At 39.8% G+C, this 20,606-nt stretch overlaps 1 long non-coding RNA gene across 1 annotated transcript; it reads right to left on the reverse strand.

Annotated features, from left to right (window-relative positions):
• Window positions 1–84: 84 nt before the first annotated feature.
• On the reverse strand, window positions 85–3,041 carry LOC308098327. Its single transcript, XR_013934289.1, has 3 exons — window positions 2,832–3,041; window positions 1,568–1,616; window positions 85–1,095 (listed from the first exon to the last, which is right to left on the reverse strand). It is a non-coding gene; the product is annotated as an uncharacterized lncRNA (long non-coding RNA).
• Window positions 3,042–20,606: the final 17,565 nt, after the last annotated feature.

The raw sequence follows: 20,606 nt of genomic DNA on the forward strand, positions 1-20,606 counted from the left end.
TAAGATTGAGAATAAAATAATATTGACATTTGTTTATTTCTATCTGAAGCAAAAATGTTTCTGGGACATGTTCCACAAAGACAATACAGTATATCAAAAGGATAATAATAATACATGGTAAGGTTGGATGTGATGAAGTAGAACAAAAATAATATAGATAGATAGATAGATAGATAGATAGATTGGTAGATAGATACATGTAATACATGTATATACTGTACATGTAATGTGATATATAAGCCAACAATTGCGTAATTTTTGTTTTTTATCATGATACACTTGGTTATGCGGATGTACTGTTTCTCATCCCTCTAATGGTGATCTTGTCATACGGTTCACACTAATCAGATGTATTATTTTATTTTGTATGAGTACGCTCATGACGTTTTTGGCTGCTTGAAGTAGTAAAACTATATCCACACTGACCACAAGGGAACAGTTTAAATCCAGTGTGAACAACCTTGTGGGCTTCTAAATGATTTGACTGGCTAAACGTTTTTCCACACACATCACATTGAAAGGGTTTCTCACCTGTGTGAATTCTCTGGTGGCTTTTAAGGTTTGTCATTTGAGAGAACTGCTGTCCACACTGATCACACCAATAGGGTTTCTCTCCTGTGTGAATTCTCTGGTGGCTTTTAAGGTTTTCCATTACAGAGAAGTGCTGTCCACACTGATCACACCCATAGGGTTTCTCTCCTGTGTGAATTCTCTGGTGGCTTTTAAGGCTGGACATTTGAGAGAAGTGTTGTCCACACTGATCACATCCATAGGGGTTCTCTCCAGTGTGAATTTTCTGGTGCATTTTAAGGCTGGTCATTTGAGAGAAATGTTGTCCACACTGATCACATCCATAGGGTTTCTCCCCAGTGTGAATTCTTTGGTGTCTTTTAAGGTTTCTCATTTCAGAGAAGTGTTGTCCACACTGATCACATCCATAGGGTTTCTGTCCCGTGTGAATCCTCTGGTGTATTTTAAGTTTGGAGATGATAGGGAAGTGTTTTCCACACTGATCACAGCAGTGTTGTTTTTGCTTAGCCAAGCTTCTTTGTTCATTGACCTCTGGTACAGGAAAGCCAGACTGATGATGCAACACTGGATAGGAAACAAAGACAAAGGAAAGATTGTTGAGAGGTACTTCATGGTCTTAAAATTGCTTAAAATAGTTTTTATGAAGAAATAAAATCCCCAAACAGTAGCTAACTAACAATGACCCTAAAAACGTAATAAAATATAGTTATTAAGTGGTTGCTTAAGACTTAAGTAATACTAAAATCCCTTGCATTCTATAGTGCATATTTAGTTGAATGAACTGTGAGACTGTGAGGCTAAACAGAAAGTATCTCAATCTAATCTACAGCAAAGCTACAGGTCAAATTACAATGAAACTAAATGTAAGATTTAGAATGAAATGAATATTGAGACATGTACTTGAACTTGTATTTTTGACTGTGTGTGTAACACACAGTCCTATAGACACCCCACAATAAAAGCGTGTGAACTCCCGTTTATATATATATACCCAAGCCAGGAAAGGGGGCGTGAAAAAGGAGGTAGAGTAACATACCAAAGTCTTTGGGTCCCTCCTGTTCAGCAGAAAGAGAGTTCATCTTCACCTGAATTACAGTGCAGAAGAGAAAGAGAAAGAAAAAATGACTCTATCAAAGGCAGCGTCAGACAAAAAGGTCTTTAACTGTGATGTGGGGGGGTGAACGTAGCATAAACCTCCTGCCTTCCGTGTCTACATGAACTATCACTGAGTTCCTGGGGTAGAGTACTTTGGTCCACCAGTGCTGTGAGTAGAGCCTCACTTTGAAGCATATAGTGATGTCCAGGACCCTTCACTGACCTGCTACAACGATACATGCCCAGCAGGACCCTAAGGTCAACTGACCAGGCTCTATTAGTCATTCCTCGTACCAGGTTTATTGTTTATTGAATGGATCCCCATTAGCTGATGCCAGGGCGACAGCTAGTCTTCCTGGGGTCCGTATAAAATATATAAAAACATATATAATCTAACACAAATATAAAAACATGAAAAATACACAATTACATTACATTAAATACAACATAACATTAAGATTCCGGTCATGTGGTCTGATGCAACAAGTGTGTTTTTAAAGCGATCTTGAATGATAATTTATTTTGTGTGAGATGAATGTGAGATGGTAACAAGTTCCAGAAATATATAGATCTATAAATAACTGTGTGTTTGAGGAGATTAGTTCTTGGAGCAGGAAGTGTTAAATGGCCACGGCTGGCATCCCTGGTGTAATAATTGTGTGATTTTAATAACTGTTTGCAAAAATAATCTGGTGTTTGTTTTAAAATAATGTTTCTGAAGAACAAAAGTTGCAATTTGTTCAGGTCCGACTTAGTTGCCGCTAACCATACGACAGGACAGTAGTGAAGGTGACAAAAAACAGACAGCAGCTCAACTTTGTGCATCATTGTCCCCACACCCCTACGAGAGCCTGCTTCCCCTCAGTTTCAAACTGTCGAGCTGCTTGGCCCACTTAGCATTCACTTTGGCACAAGCAGATATTTTGACTTTATCAATTTCGGCTCCAAACTCTTTTGCCATCTTTTTTCTCAAAGATCGGAGCATGGCATGTCTAAAGCTTCCATTTTTAGGAAATCCCAAATCTTTATAAGATTTTGGCAAAAATGTAAACCCTTTAACTCCAAACTTCTCATGCATACTTTTTGCTTCTTGTGTGAAATTAAAGACCCCATGATAATGTTGTCAATATACAATTATTACTGAACCAAAGTAATGCCTCATACAAAATACCCAAACAGATTTCACCATCTAACAAAACACTTACTGCGGTGGTCAGCGAAATACTGCCAGGTTCTCCAAAGCAAAGGAGTTTCTCCTCGATTTTTGGATGCAAATCTGAATGGGGACTGAGTCAAAAATAGGAGACACCAAAAGGAGTTTCAAGACCAGAGGCGAAGCGTCATGAGGGCCAATAGGGCCACGGCCCGGTCAGTAAAAACCCTGCCTGCCCAAGTCTAATCAAACTGCAGGACAAGATTCGCCAGGGAAAAAAAACAGCATAACAACATTAGCAGCCACTCACCCTCTTCTGTTGTAGCCAACCACAGCAAGTCGCCTTTGTTTTCAAATGGCCCTCATTTGCAATCGGCCGAATTGTAAATGAGGGCCATTTGAAAACCGCCAAACCGGTTTTCCTTACACAGTATAAAGTTTTGTTCCCACTCGATTTGAGCACAGTGTTATTACTATATGTTATCAGCTCCATCAAATCAGCTCCATCAAAGCATGATGACAAAATAATGTGTGCGGGGGGAACCCATTACAGATTCTGATCTGCCAAGTCAACATTATAAAGCAGCCTATGCGGGTGGATGACGCGTTAATGTTGTCAGTTACTAGGAAGCAGATGTCAAGAAATGGATTGCCTGGATTGCCTGGTTAAGTCACCATTATTAGGAAATGTTCCCATAATCAATCGCATGTGTCTGCTTGCTCATACATAAATTGCAATGAATCAGTTAACATGAGTTTAATATGGAAGGTTAAGAGAACAGAATAAGGGCAACCATGGGAAAGGAATAGATCAGTGGTTCTCAATCTTTTTTGAGCTCTGGACCACTAGCATATCTCAGTTAAATAATGACTGTTAAGGGCTTGATTTAATTCACCTCGAATTAACAAATTGAATGAAGAATTATTTACTTTGCACGCTTTCCCCCCCACAACACGCCCATATCCCCCCTCTCAACACAACAGTGGTCCCCAGGATGATTCTCATTCAGGGTCTGTCCTAAAAGTAACGACCACTAACAAAGTAGGGTGCAGCAGATGCAATGCAAAAAGTTAATAATAATAAAGAGGACAAAACAGAACCAGTGCAAAATGTCAGATATATCAAAGAAATAATAAAAATCACACCCTGTGTGAAGTGGGCGGTGTCTTGCTAGCTAATCACAATACTGAATGGAGTCAACCAATCATGTACAAAAGATAAATACATTTATTGAAACACTCTTTATGATGGACGAAACCATAACTTGAAAAAAACTAATTTATGTTTTTTTTCAAGTTATGGTTGCTTATATAGGGCTATGCACATGTGTCATGTGACACTGGCCAATCACAGTCCTGAATAGATTGTGATTGGCCAATCACAGCGCTGGATAATTGTACAAATTTCCAAACCTCACTTTCAGGGCCGGTTTCACTGCCCAAGATATTTGTACATTTTTCCAAATCTCACTTATAGGGGCGGTTTCACCGCCCAAAAATATAAATATAAAGTAAAATACAAAAGAAACACAGGAATGGCTTGACATCAAACTCTTCATTGAGCCCACAAGGAGACATAGTATTGAGTGTGCATATATAAAAGGATTCTCGTTGGAGGAGTAGACGGTTATGGTCACCACCACGGGGTGTGCTGCAACTGGGTTGCATTCATCACCACATCTGATATTACTTCTATGTTCACTAATACGAGTGTGAAGGGCTCTGCTAGTCTTGCCTATGTAAGCAAGCCCACACGGGCATTTGATGAGATAAACCACAAACGTGGAGGAGCATGAAAACCACACTCCCTCCTGGCTGAATGAACTGTAAAGCAAACTGCAATGTGTGTGTGTGTGTGTGTGTGTGTGTGTGTGTGTGTGTGTGTGTGTGTGTGTGTGTGTGTGTGTGTGTGTGTGTGTGTGTGTGTGTGTGTGTGTGTGTGTGTGTGTGTGTGTGTGTGTGTGTGTGTGTGTGTGTGTGTGTGTGTGTGATGCTGTGACTCCTCTAACTGTCAGTTCTGTGAGTAGGCAAATCATTCATTTGATTTTGCATACGTTTCAAAATGTAGGGATTGTCTTCCACTTGGTTATCGGTTCTTTGTGGGACCTTTTGGAAATTAATCTCCACAGACGTCAGTTAATGGAACAACATTTTTTCCATTATAAACAGGATATAATATTAATAGTATACGAATAAAAAAACAGCCGTGACAGCCGGGGTTCAGCACCACGGACAGCGACACACATGCCCCCATAAAAAGCACCCACTAAAACGTCAATGGACACCCTGTGCTTCATAACGTTATTGTTCACATGGCTGTACAATATGCCTTTGATAAAGAGACGCCTATTAACTTATGTGTCCTTTGCTTACTGATTGACTGACTTTGACTGAACAACTTTTCATTTGGCTATTAGGTTACCATGTCATAAACCTGTTAAGTTGTAGCAGATAGAATGCTAACCACACTGCATTGCTCATTTTATGTCCTATTATCAGCCTTGCTACAATATATACATTTCGGCCATTTGAAAATAGCCTATCTACAAGCTCACGATGTGTCGCGTGAGCTTGTAAATCTGCTATCTTCAAAAGATGTTTTAACATTTTATACATTTGAAAACTTGTGAAATGGGACCTTCTGCATAATGAGTACTTTTTACTTGGTACTTTATTTAGATACCAATACTTTTGTACCTTAATCAAGTAAATGTTGCATTCCGGACTTCTACTTGTAACAGAGTATTTCTATATTGCAGTATTGCTACTTTTACTTAAGTAAAGAATGTGAGTACTTTTTCCACCACTGCACTTTAGTACGGCGCCAGCTTTATTTGCATGGTGACAGTCACAAGACGGTACCTGTTCACAAACCTTGAAATATCCAGTGACACTGCAATCACTTCTCCACATTATTAAACCCTGAATCCTGAACCCTTAAAGGCTGATATAAGGAGAATATCTTACCTTTGACTGTTCGTGAGTTAGACCTTAAATGCTAGCGAAATGGTGATAGGACTTGGGGCAAGAAAAAGTCACTAAGAACAATAATAAAACGACGGAGCGTATGATTAGTTAATAATTAACTTTCACGTAGTCAAGTCATAAAGTGACTGATGGTTTAAAGTTCAGTATCGAATGCTCCTCACAGGGTCGTCATAAAACAGTAAACATGATAATGATTTATGTGGCTTGAGGCTACGTGATCCACATTATTATTATTATTAAGGGGCCAAGGCCATAGGGCCATATTGGACTCTTCTTGCATGTCTAACGTTTTAAACGGCGAAGGTTGTTGGGCCTTTGGACCCTTATTGCATCTCTACTGTTTATTATTATTCTGCCGTTTTATGCATAAATGGCAGAATTATCTATACCGTGCAGTCACTTTTTACAAAACTCGGCTATATGGTAGAGGGCTATGCCAAACGGCTAAGACACGAAACTCACAACTATTGGCCAAAGGGTGGCGCTATAGCACTGAATTGAAAACACATTTTTATAACAGGTATAACTCATGCCCTGTTTGAGCTATTGCCATGAAACTTCAATACACACATGCGGCTCCTCATGCCGAACACCCACCATTTTGAATTATATGAAAAAATGTCTATCTCCTCCTTTGAGCAATGTACACAAAAATGTCTACACATGAACTTTGGACCAATATCTAAAATCCCAGTGGAAGAGAAGTTTGTACGAGCCAATGAAAATTGCAGTTATATGAAGATTATTCATCTGCCCCTAACACATACTGTACACATGCAGAGTCACATTTTTATGAAACTTTGCAGTAATGTAGAGGGTCATTCCAAATATCACTGAAACCAATCTTACTCCAATTGGCCAAAGGGGGGCGCTATAGCAATCATTTGAAAATGCTAACTTTAAACAGGCATAAGGGTCCTTTCACACGGCAAGCGGCCAACGCGCCTATGTAATTCATTTTCAATGAGAGGCGGGCGATTATTTGGGACGAGCGGAGAAGTTGAGGGGCGGTGAGGCAGGTAAGCTCCGACCTTTCTCCCAGGATCTTTGAACGATTTGCATGCAATGATCTACACACACTCTATGGACCATTATCTAAAATCCCAGTTGAAGAGAAGCCTTCGTGAGCCAAATAATATTGTAAAGGGCATGGCTTCATAAAAAAGGGAAGAAAATCATCTTTGTGGGCTCCTTTCTCACTGATCATAGTCTGTTTGAATAGTTCAGTTGGTTTTACTCATTAGTCAGGAGGTTCCTGGTTCAAACCTCAACTCATGCAGGCTTCATTTAAATTGCATCGCACAAAACATCAATGTTGTATCAACTAATTCGATGCAATTTTTAAATATAACATGAAATGCTTTTTTGAGAGTAGTTATTTTCAATGTATACCCTATTTCTTAAAATAGCCAATCTACAACGCACAACTTTTTGTATAGCAACGCTTTTAGGTACCGAGGAGACTTCAAATTTCTCTATTGGTAAATGGTTTGTGAACACACACACACACACACACACACACACACACACACACACACACACACACACACACACACACACACACACACACACACACACACACACACACACACAGTACCCGAAAAGGTATAAATGTTCAATGCTATTTTAATTTTTTCATATCAAGGTCAGAATTGGGGTCCACAATCACCACCAGACCTCCAGCTTATAAAACTGATTAAAGTTAGGGCCCTTGCATGAAAGTAGTCGTGACACTGCCTACCTCAAAATGTCTGTGTTGCTCCAGTGTTGATCTCTTCTGCATCTGTCGTTCAAGGCTCAGGCGCAACGGTAGAATCCCTTTGTTAGTTGCGACACTACAATCCTTGTTTAAATCCTATCATGCCCTTTATCTCTAATCACCCATCATGTACATTCCATCTTCCATTCCATGTTCCATCTGCATACTTTCTCAACATTTTTGAGTATGTTCACCGTATGGAAACCAAAACTATTGAAGCTACGTTGACAAACTATAAATCTAGTTTAGCTGGTAGAACTTCCTGTCACCGCCTGTTCTCAAGTAACACTGTCCTCTGAAAAGCCATCTGTCTATATACTGTAATAACCATATGAAGTATGTATGTATAATAACGCACCCATTCACCTTTGCAACTAAGTGTCCCTTTTGCTCCTGCAATGTAAGATGGAAGCACTGTCTGTACTGATAAGACCCAATTATTGAAATCCCAAACATGGAATTTACATATATATATATAATATGCCACATTAATGCCTGTCTCAGGACTGCCCTGCCAGTATACAGTGGATAACCTCTGATGGAGTTAAAAATATATATGTTTTGTGGACCAGATTGATATGATCTAGAACTATCGATCTAACCAGTCAAATTAATATAGTGATGTCTTTTTGGGCCTGTACTTCAGTGTTTTAAAGATGATTTTTGTAACTCTACTATACTTTCCCTACCAAGGCCATGTAGCTGGCTCCATATTTGCTATCTGGTGCCGGCTCCATATGTTCCCAATCAGTAAAAACATGTCTTGGTCAACGCTTTGTGATTAAATGTCAAATGACCTGTATCTGTGTAAGATGACCTGTATGACCGGGATATTGTCACTAATTTACTCTGTCAGCTGTCACCCTGTCACAGATAAACCTGCCACATGTCCTATGATATCGAAGGAATAACTTGTTTATGGAACCAAAAGTTGTACACAAGGACACTATAAGATGAACAACAACTTATTATGATGACACCCTGATGCCTGACAGCTCATCAGATATGATCTGACGTCTGAGGGTCTTAACCAATCGTTAGGATCCACCTTATATCTGATGTCCGGACTCCAACTTGTGTATAAATACTATTGCCTGTATTTGTAATATCAGAGAGATATTTTTGCTGTACGGTGCCTCGTGGATTGATTCTTTCTCTTAATACAATGTCAACCTTTTAATTTGAGAACCGGCCTGTGTCTGTCTTTGATTTCGTCTCATGCTTTTTACACTGGGTTTTCAGCTGTTTAACTACAAATAGTTTTAATTAACATAGAGCAGGATTTACGACCCTTATCAGCTCTTTTATCTACTTTATCAATCCCAGTCTCCAGGTTTTCTAAAGTATAGCTAATCACTTTATGTCTGACATAGCAATTTTGGGCATGCCATTTTAGGCTAAAAAGAAAATAGAATTGCTGATCTACAAGCTCACAACATGCCGTGATGTGTTGTGAGCTTGTAGCTTTGTTTCCCAAAAAAGTGCCTCGTTTTAAAATGTGTAGCGCTGTGGAATAGAGTAGACACTATGGCACATCAAGAGTCCATAGAACTGTATACATTTGGGGCTAGGCCTATGTATGTGTTTCTGGTAATATTATTGATCACTTGTTTTGCATGTCCGTGGCAAAAATGTTATATTGATGGAAATGTCCATCACAAGCTGGCATGGTGATGACCTATGAAACTAATCCTATAAATTAACGTAATGTTGAGTTTGGTTCTGTGATGTAATGTTGCTAAATCAGCTGATGATGAGAAAAGTAGAGATGCACCTGTATTTTTATAGCCTCCTGCATCCTGCACAGGTTGTGTGTGTGGGTGGAGGAAATAAAATAAAATATGTGTTACATAATGGTGGAAAACACAAGGAAATTGGCACAGATAAGCGAGTCACTGTTCGTTGAGGCACAAGGAAAAACCTCTTGGACAGATATTAATCTAATAAAACAACAACATTCTCGTCATTGTAGGTTGATAAAGTCATGCTATGAACCCCGCTCACTATGCTGCCTTGGACAGATATTAATCATGCACCATATAAGCTCACAGCACACAGATAATTTTTTATTTTCTTGTTTTAATATATTTTTTGTATTATGTACTGTAGTATATAGCACAATCTGCGGGACATGTACCAACAATATTTCACTGCTTGTACCTGTATACCTTTATTAGAAGGATAAACCCCTTGAGATGCATCATCTCATTTTCGAGGGGGTCCTTAGCATAAATGAACAAGGCATACAATACACAAACAATACAACAAAATACATCCATGCAGACAGACAAGACAAGACAAGAAAAAGCTGGCTGCTCCCACCCCACCAGTTCAACCCCAAAGTAGCAAACTTCATATGGAGACATACCCATGAACACAAGAATAACCATAAAAAAGAGCAAACAGGTACAAACATGCACATGCAGTATCATGCAGCAACATGCTCAAGTAGGGTACAAACATTAACATTGAGGTACAGCAGTGCATGCACCTTAGAAAAGGAATATCAATACATTAGATACAGGTATGTAATGACTATTGTTAAGAACAATTACCAAGAACAATTGGAAGCATGAGCAGGATGTTAAGGTAAATGAAAATAGATTCTTAAAACACATTAAGGGAGGTGATAGATCTAAGTGAACTTGGTAGGTTGTTCCAATTTCATGGTGCTTTACATTTAAATGCACGTCGACCACTTTCTTTTGGGGATTCTGGGGGATAATAAAGAAAGGATGCTCAGTATGCCTTAAGTTATATGGTGACGTGTAGGGGTTTAGAAATTGTTTCAAGTAATGAGGGTAGTTAAAGAAAATATATTTGAAAATAAATTGCAGCCAGTGAGAATGTATTTGAGTGTTAACCAAGTGTTAACCAATTGAGAGACTCATACATAGAGCAGTGGTGGGTTCTATAATAATAATAATAATAATAATAATAATAATACTACACTATATTTGTATAGCACCTTTCATGACATGAAATGCAGCTCAAAGTGCTTTATAGAGCAAGGATACAATTACAGGAAAAGTACAAATAATTTAACAATAAAGCAAAAAAGAAAAGCAAAAGCATAAAACTACAGTATAAGGGCATCTCAGGACAAATCTACAGAGATTGTTGTACAGTAGGTTACATTAAGAGGGTAGAGATTTGTTTCGCAAGTATCTGATATATAATATCTACATAATCTAGTTGGTTGTAATAGCTGTGAAATTATAATGTTTCTAACCTGGAGGGTGAAACAGTTAATGGACCAATATTCTTAGGCTGTAATTTATTTTCTGCACAACTGATTGATATGGGTCTTGGAAGAAAGCTGAGGATCGAGCCAAAGATATTTGAATTCCTCCTGTATAAGTCATATATGTGTGATAGTGTATTTTTATGCTGCTTTGATATCCACTTGTGTCATTGATTGCTTTAACATTCCTGTATTAGATAGATCATCCCTCCTTATCATAATATTCTGCACGCACGCACGCGCGCGCACACACACACACACACACACACACACACACACACACACACACACACACACACACACACACACACACACACACACACACACACACACACACACACACATCGGTACTTACATACATAGCACACCCTCCTCACCCAGTGGTCCCCACACAAATTGACTGACTAAATGAGACAAAATGAAAACGATGATAACACAGCCCTCTAGTGGCACAGCACGTAAATTACACCCCAACCAAAGTAATTCCTCAGCAGAACCACTCATAACCCATAAAGGTCCATGTGATGTTTCCTTTATAGTCTATTGTTTTACAACTTTTGTATTCTTTACTTCTACATTCTTAATCCTTTTCGGTTTATCGTTTTTTTGCTCTTCAGTTCCCCCTTTTTTAAATTACGGCTACTATTAGCTCAAACAAGGCAAGTTATACCTGTTCAAAGTGTGCATTTTTCAATTGATTGCTATAGCGCCACCCTTTGGCCAATAGTTGTGAGTTTCGTGTCTTAGTCGTTTGGCATAGCCCTCTACCATATTGTTGAGTTTCGTAAAAAGTGACTGCAAGGTTAAGCCAGAACTGCAAAAAGTGGCGGAAGACGGTAGAGATGCAATAAGAGAGTGGCGGTAGAGATGCAATAAGGGTCCAAAGTTCCTATGGTCTGAATGAGAGGCAAACACTTTGCTGACTGAGCTATTCGGTCCACAGACTTAACATTGTGAGAAGGGAGCCCACGCAGATGATTTTTCTCAATGAAGCCAGGCCTCTGCAATATCCATTGACTCATGAAGGCTTCATTTTTTCACGGTCAAACTTCTCTTCAACTGGGATTTTGGTCCTTAAAGTTGACTTCTTACAGTGGTAGTGGGCAACACCGATATCGATACTGTCGGAATATGAAGCCGACTAACCACATGTATGAGCGTAATTAGAATACTATAATCCATCTGTGTTGTCTACAAAGATGAAATAAAATAAATTGCAAACTTTTGTCACAATAACAGAATTTGTGACACAAGTTTGGAATCTGCATTATAAGCAACACAATACAGAGATCCATTACAATATCCACAATGCCGCAGCACTCTGCTCAGCTGTTCAGAGTGCTCATTTGTTAATTGCATGTGCTGCTTTGTCTCAAGTTCAATATATTCTCTTTCTATGTCTTATTGTGCTATATTGCATATTGCTTTTTGGCTCTCATTTCTTGGCCCCGTTTATCGCTGCTTGTTCTTCTTCTTTGTGATTATTTTATCGATTACTTTATTGATTCATTGAATAATTGAGAAGTGTGGATTTTTAATAATAACAAATTATTATAAAATCAACAAATCAACGAATGAAAATCAACTACATTGATTAGTCTGATTAACCACTTACACCCGTTATAATTTGTTGTACAACAGTGTCACTGGTATCCTAGATGCTTTGTAGAACTTAGCCTGTTGGATATAGTGAAAAAATTCACTATATCCACTACATCTTTAAAGGTTTAATTTAAAGCCAACCTCATTTACGTTCTGAATGTGTACAGAACCCTTCTCAGCCCAGATATAGTAGCCTACTGTTTTTAGTGTTCTTCTAACTAGACACTGTGTTATTTTTCTCCGTATGTGACAGCAAAAACAGAGATGAACCTCCGAGCAATTACAGTGTGTGACAAAACAAACAAAATGTGTAAACATTAGACATGACCTTTGACCTTTAAAAAATAAAAAAAGTATTTATACGGACTGTCTTTATACACAGTTCAATCCTGAGTGTTTATTTAATTCAGAGAGTGTACACATGTGCAGTCTCTCTAAGTTACAGGTCCACTTGGTTCCATTTGCACAAAGGGGTATTTCACTTTAAACAGGCTTATAGGAAGGGGGGGGGGTTGTCTGATTAAAGGAATATCAAATATCTAAATATGGAATCAAGCCACTTAAAAGCTGTCTGGGGTGCTTACACAAGTCTGAGTAGATGCATGTGAAAATGAACACACATGAAATATCCCTTCAAATGAACACTCAGGATTGTAAGGTAGAGTGGGCAACAAGTTTGAATTCTAAAAGTTGTCGGGAACACCTCGCCGACCGTACTTTATCGGGGTGTTTCTTACCGTGTGTCCGTCCGTCCGTGTGTCCTGTCTGTGTGTTAGCACCAAATCTCCGGCACCGTTGGCCCGGTCGCTGCGAAACTGTGCACACACACTCCCTGGATGCCAATTCAGAACCTCTGCCTCAAATTTTTCACATGGGCCTGTTATAGCGCCACCAGGAGGCCGATTTGTGCAAAACCCATTTTTTCCCATTACTCCTACAGTTTTTAACCAAACCTCATGCAAATCGGTACACAGTATCTCTATAGTCATGTGATCAACCCTGATCTGTCCGATTTTCCATATTCCATCCTCATTGGCTAAGGTTACCATCCAAAGTTTGCAGGATTGGTCCGTTTTGAACAAACTGCCTCAAATCATGAACGCAGCTTGTCATTTGCATAAAATTGCACACGCACATTCCCACTAGGCCGAGGAAGAAATGGCACTTAAAACTTTTCACATCAGCCTCATGGTGGCGCTATAACAGGCCGATTTGCATTTTTAACTATAACTGCACCGATCTGCGTGAAACTTTGCACGCCTACTCCCTAGAGGCCAAGGAAAAACATCTGCACTGCATTTTTCACATCTGATTTTTACAGCGCCACCAGGAGGCCGACTTATGTCAAATACATTTTTGGATATTAATCCTTCAGATTTTATCCAAACATCACACAAATCGGTACACAGTATCTCTATAGTCATGTGATCAAGACGCATCTGTCCGATATTTCATATTCCATCCTGATTGACTAAGGTTGACTTCCAAAGTTTGCAGGATTGGTCCGTTTTGAACAAAATGTCTGAAATCATGAACGCGGCGTGCGATTTCCGCGAAAATTTTCACGCACATTCCCACTAGGCCAGGGATGGCAAACTCATTTTAGCTCAGGGGCCACATGGAGGAGAGCCAGAGGGCCAGAGGGCCGGACCGGTACCGGACCGGTACCGGACCGGTACCGGACCGGTAAAATCATGGCATAATAACTAATAATAACAATAACTTCAGATAGTTTTCTTTGTTTACTTTACTTAGTCTTAGTTAGTACAAGCACATTCTGAAAATGTAAACTTCACAAATAGGGATGGCCAAATGGAGACATTTTATTAACCGTTTACCGTTAGGCCTTACCGATTAATTAATCGATTACTGTTGAAAAAAATGTGTTAAAAAAAAAAATATATATATATATATATTTTTTGTGCCAAAATACATTTTATTTCAAGGGGCCAAGTCTACACAGTTTGTTTTGTGTCTCCAGCAGAGTTTCTAGTGTCTCTATCTCTCTCTGGAAGAGGTTGCACATGAACTCTGCAGCCGCACTGAGGCGCTCCAACACAAACAATACCAATACAAAGACGAGGAAGAAGAAGAGGAAAGTGGAAGTTACGTGTGGTTGCAGGTGTAGACTTGGCCAAAAAAATATTAAAACATTTTTGGCACAAAAAAAAAAAAAAAAAAAAAAAAAAAAAAAATATTATTTTTTTTTTCCTGCTTTGCAAAATCATCTCGCGGGCCGGATTAAACTAGTTAGCGGGCCTGATCCGGCCCGCGGGCCGTATGTTTGACATCCCTGCACTAGGCCGAGGAAGAAATGCCACCCTTTTTACATTGGCCTATTATAGCGCCACCAGGAGGCCACAATAACTTACCTGACCTGGCGGAGACCTGTGCTCCGAGGAGCACTTTTTCTAGTTTGTATTTGTATCTGTACATTGAAATTATACAAACGGATGTCAGGTCACCAAACAAACCTGGCATCTGTCTAAATAACTTGCTATCTAAATTACACGTGTGGAGCGTTGTCACAGATGTTTTAGGGAAGGCTCAGACAGCTTCCTTATGTTAGCTGATCTGAGTGAGCGTGAGTACACTGCAGGTTGTTTTATTATGGAGTTCAGATTGGCATTGATGTAGAATTATTTTCAAAGTATAAGAGACCTTGTGGCACTGCGGACCACATGGGACCTGGGGAACATACTGTAGGACACTGGTTTCCAAACATTTTAGCTCAAGACCCAAAAGAGAAATTAGACGTTTGCCCGGGACCCAAACTAGTGAACATAGCAGATTTACAAGCTTGAGCTTGTAGATCTGCTATTTTCACTACTTCTAAATTATTTGTTTTTAATTGATGAAAAGTTTATTTGTTTAAACTTTAAAACATCTTTAAAAAAATCTAATAATTTATTTATTGTGTTTCCTAAGAGTAGGAAACAGATTTAAAAATATATATATATTTATAGTGTTTAGGACCCTGCGAACATTCTGTAGGACCCTTGGAAAGAACACATGTAGACCTAAGGAACATAGGACCCTGGGAACATACTAACCTGACTCCGCCAGATGGGGGCGGTATTGAGTTCACAGGTTCACGATACAGCCTCCAGCCTAGGAACACAAACAGCTGAGCCATGTTAACTGTACCCTACATCACACATTAATTACAAGGACATGCATATTAGATTGCAGAGTTGGTTTCTGTCAGACTAGTCTAGGACAAGGAAGTTGGTTTGAACCACATAGGTTTCCCAACCCTGAAAAATATATTTCCCCCAGTTTCTACCTCAGCTGTCAATCAGTCCAAATGCATTACTGGCAGTGAGGATACACACACGTGAGTGTGAGTGAGAGTGAGAGTGAGAGACACTGTTGGCAGGGCCAGATTATCCATTGACAGAATGGGGTGAGTGCCCTGGTTCACCAGTTACGGAGAGGCACACATGCTTAAGACAACTGAGCTTTTTTTAAATATTTGTCATATTATGTATAGTCTATATTTACTGAAAGAGATGCAAACAGGTAAAATAAAATAAAACGTTTACGTTTGTATGTGTATTTAGGTAGAGTTGCGAATGTTGCAATTGGGTTTATGTGCCACTCTCTCCCCCCACAAGTCGAGTCCACCTTGAAGCGGTGCCCAGCGTTGGTGTCCGCTGGAATTCAAAATGCACAGACATCAGCTAAGCAAACAAAAAACAAGTGACAGCATATAGGGTTAAAGTGGTAAATTGTTATGCATCTTTCCTGGTGCCCATTGGGGCTTAAAGGACATTCATAACAATATGTAGTCAATCTAGGCATCACAATATTATAGTTTCAGTCACAGTGTTATTGTTTACTGAATTCTCAAAATGTTCACAGGGTCATACATAGCTGTTATTAAAAACACTGAATGACTTTGCTGTTACAATAAAACAACTTATTTGCATACACACAGTACACACATTACAGCCTTCATTCGAAACACTATCTCTCAACTAACGACAAACAGTGTATGACCACAACAATCTTTCATCTTTACTGAAGGAGGCCACACGGAAGAGATTCCAGGGTGGCAAGCCTCCAGCTACTTACCATGGAAGATGACACACCATAGGGGAAATTGTAAGCAAAACAGTTCCTGTCAAACAGGATCAAAGATATCTATCTGCCAAGAAAGCCCTCCTAATCTTTCAAGGGAAAGTTAAAGTTTTCATAGTCACTTCAAGGCAGGATATCCACTAAAACCATATGGATGTACAACATCTTCATAGCTCGCACAAGTAGTAGTACGTACACCTTACTGCCCTATGTGGCCCTTAAGACCCCTACACACTGTACGATATTTGACCCAATTTGTCTGTCGGGGGGCTTTTTTGGTGATCGCCGACAAAACCACCGATATGAGTCAAGATCGGGCGTTCCTCGGCGAGGTGTTGATCGCGCAGTGTGGGTACTCCGAGAAGAAACACCCCGATAAAGTACGGTCGGCGAGGTGTTCCCGACAACTTTTAGAATTCAAACTTGTTGGATATTTGGGGCTATCGGCCCCGATCTAGTGCACACTACAGCCAATGAGATCAAATTACAGCCACGCACCGTGGCTAGTCCTCCCGCATAGAACCGCAATATTACCGTCCAGACAGTCCAGTCTTGTGTTAAACATGATAAAACGTGAGTGTTGTATTTCTACCCTGCAAGACAAGCAGGATTTCCACAACATCATTAATTTATCAACACGCAATGACAGAATGAACGCCCAAACCAGATATTCAACTGATGTTCAGCGACAGAAACATTGGAGTGCCTTTTATATTTTTTCCCCCCTTAAACAATGCTCGGTATGACTTGTCTTGCAGCTATCTAAACATTTAGCTATTGAAGGCTACAGTAATCGTTACTGATAATCAGCATGAAAAAATAAAATGGAAAGGAAATTCTTTGTTTCAGAAATGACTAGTTATTTTGGCTGTGATGCAATTCAGCTACATTTACAGTGAAATGGACAGGAATACATTCAGCACCTCATCACTTGCAAGGACCTTATTGTTTTGTGGTTTTCAAGGTCCAATCCCACCATTACAGAGTTGCTTTTCAACACTGTCACATTTCCTCAAAATATATGAAGAGAACTCTTATTTACAGGCATTGCAGAGACATACAAATATGATATTAATCTGAATAATAGCGTGCAAAAAGAAAACCATAAAATGTCAGTCTATAGACTGAGGCCACAGACTACATTAGTCACAATATCCATTCAGAAATAATAATACAGTAATACATTAGTGTCACGGGGCAACCCGTGCCCTATAGACAAGAACAGTAACTTTGCATGCACACAAACTATATAACTGCTTCCAGTTAACATCAAGCCGGCTTGGAAGTGTCTTAGTTTTGTATTGCATGTTTTCTTACAATCATCATGGACATCTGTGCATTGATAAAGATCACAAGGACTATTATCAATGGTTTTAAGCTTTTCTATTATATATTTGAAAACTGTGTGAAATGAGTGATTGTTTGTCACCTGTCTCTCCTCTGCAGTACTGGCAATCCTGCTTGCTTGGGAGGTGCCAAGTACTGTAGAGGAGGAGTGTTTGTCCATGTTTTAAGAGTACTCTGTTTTAAGTTTGGGAATTCATTGGTGCTTGGGAAATGTATTTGAATTGTTGGTTAATTCCTTATGTAATTATGTAAGTAACTCATGGCCCATAATGTAGCTTTATTTGAGTTAATTGATTACCAATTACAGGTCATTGTCTTGGTAGGATCCACCTGGTATAATGGGCAGGTTGGGATGAGCCAAGTTTAGTGTGTGTTTGGCTGGCAACAGACAACAGTCAGGGGAGAGAGCTGCAAGGCCTTAGTTGTAGTAAGGTATAGCACTGCCTGAGTTGTTTTGTCTTTTTGTCTGCAGTTATCCATTTTGTCTAAGTCTACATTTAGACGTCTTTATTATTTTTGATTCCTTTCGGTTAACCTATGAATTTTGCCTAGGCCTGCACTGTAAATACTGCACAGGACTGTTGGTGTTTGTTTTGTGGAGAAATAAATATACCCCAAACCTACATTCTGGACTTTGTCAACCTTTTTGGAGCCTTGAGCCATCGGCCAACCTTCACAATTAGCCTTAACATCTAATAAACTATGCTTTAGACACAACATCCATTCAGAATGTAGACTATACATTTAGACAAAACATCCATTTAATTTAATACATATTGTTTATGTCCCTCAAACGTTTTTCAAAAGGTTTGAGCCTAAACCAAGCCTCAGATAATACTCATTCCAACTAACTTCTCTCTGGCTTATAAAGCACTTTCACCTGCAATACCACATTGTCCTTATTTGGCACGTGGCACTATTGAGCCAGTTTGTATGCATAGAGACACACGGCCGGAAGCGGAAGGCCTACAAATCCACGCCCACTTTTGACACTCAGGGTCCGTTAGAACGATGAATTGCAGCTCTCAATGCAATCTCTATGGGAGGCATTGTAAAATACCGTCATTTCACTGGTTAACTACTGAGGCTGTAGCGATTTTTTTTGTGTTCTAATAATCTGTCCCATTTGTTTAATTTGTCCTTTTTAATGTCCCATACCTTTCATCTCGATATACTACCCACAATATACTATAATATACTCCATCAGTATGTCAAAACCGCTAGCATCGGAGATCCAGAGTTTAAGTGGTCGCATGGTATATACGTCACGGACGCATCCCTTGAGGTTTTCAATACCCAGAAAACTGGCGAAAGTGGCCGTTTTCAATAGGTTTTGGTCATTATCTCTGGAACAGAAGGTCCAATCTGCTCAGTTCAAAGCTTGTTGGATGAGGACATTAAGCTTTGAGGACATTAAGCACGCAATGACACATTTTCGTTTTATTTTTATTTTTAGGGGAGGCGACTCAGGCGAGGTCTTAGTTGGGCAGGCGACCGCCTCTCCTGCCTCTACACAGCCTGATCTCCAGAGAATACCGTAACATTGCACGGAACGAGTGCACTTCATTCCGTGGATAGTCGCCTCGGAACTCCCAAATTGCGTGCATATGTACGGCGAGTCCCACGGTGGGCGTAACCAGTCGCAACACGGAAAAACCCGGAAGCAGAGCAGTCCGCACAATAAAATTTACGATTCTGTGCTTATCGGTACATAACTCAAACGGCGCTGAGTAGGCACAGGCGAATGTCACACCGTTCAGGACGGCAACTCGGTCGCCTTAGCTCCCTCGGTGGTCCTTCACGGGGTGACAATTCGCCTGTGACTGCGCGCCTCCGAAATGGTTTTGTCACAAGGCAGCGCCGTACCATATGCACGCAATTCGGGAGTTCCGAGGCGGCTATCCACGGAATGAAGTGCACTCGTTCCGTGCAATGTTACGGTAATCTCTGGAGATCGGGTTGCTCTACAGTGGGTATGCCACTGGTCGGCGCTCGGCGCTAGGAAAGACAGTGATGTCACTGAAATGCCCGTCTGCTGTCTACCCTCTGCTGTGTTAGCATTATGGGTAACTCGTTAAAGTGGCAAATTAAATGTGAAACACATCAACTATTAAGAAAACAAGAAGATATGTTGACAAAGACACTCCATACATTTGGAAACATATTTTTATTTAAATCAATATCGTCTTCAGTTAATGCAGGATAATTTTAAAAGTAGGCTAACTTTCATATCCTCTCATAGGGAATGCATTGGCAGCTGCAGTTCATCGTTCTAACGGACCTCGAGTAGCGGCGCTGTCTCAAAAGTGGGCGTGAAATTTGTAGTCCCCGTGTGTCTCTATGTTATCTCCTGGTTCTGTGTGGAAAAAGTAAAAAAGTTTAAAAAAAAGTTTGCTTTGTAGGTATCGCATGTGTCACCGGCGGGGGAAAATCAGTTGGCCTGTTTTGAGACCAATTTACATAAAACCCCAGATATGCTGTGAAAGCCTGAGTCCTCAAACTTGGGTGTTTTTGGGGATAGAAGAGAGGTAGGGGAGACCAAAAACACACAAAAAAATAAGGACAATTCATGGTGTAGCTCCTTTAAACAGTAAACTAATACATTAGACACAGCATCCATACCGTAGAATGTTACTTATTGTTATTTATTTGGTCCTACAGTATATAAGGAGCTGATGATATTCACCAGGGTTAAACAGCATTTACCATCGTCTCTCTCTCTCTCTCTCTCTCTCTCTCTCTCTCTCTCTCTCTCTCTCTCTCTCTCTCTCTCTCTCTCAAGGTGTTCTGAAGAAGGTTGGCGG

This window comes from Gymnoscopelus braueri (genome assembly GCF_963280865.1).
Source record: "Gymnoscopelus braueri genome assembly, chromosome: 13".
In the NCBI taxonomy this organism is placed as follows: Eukaryota; Metazoa; Chordata; class Actinopteri; order Myctophiformes; family Myctophidae; genus Gymnoscopelus; species Gymnoscopelus braueri.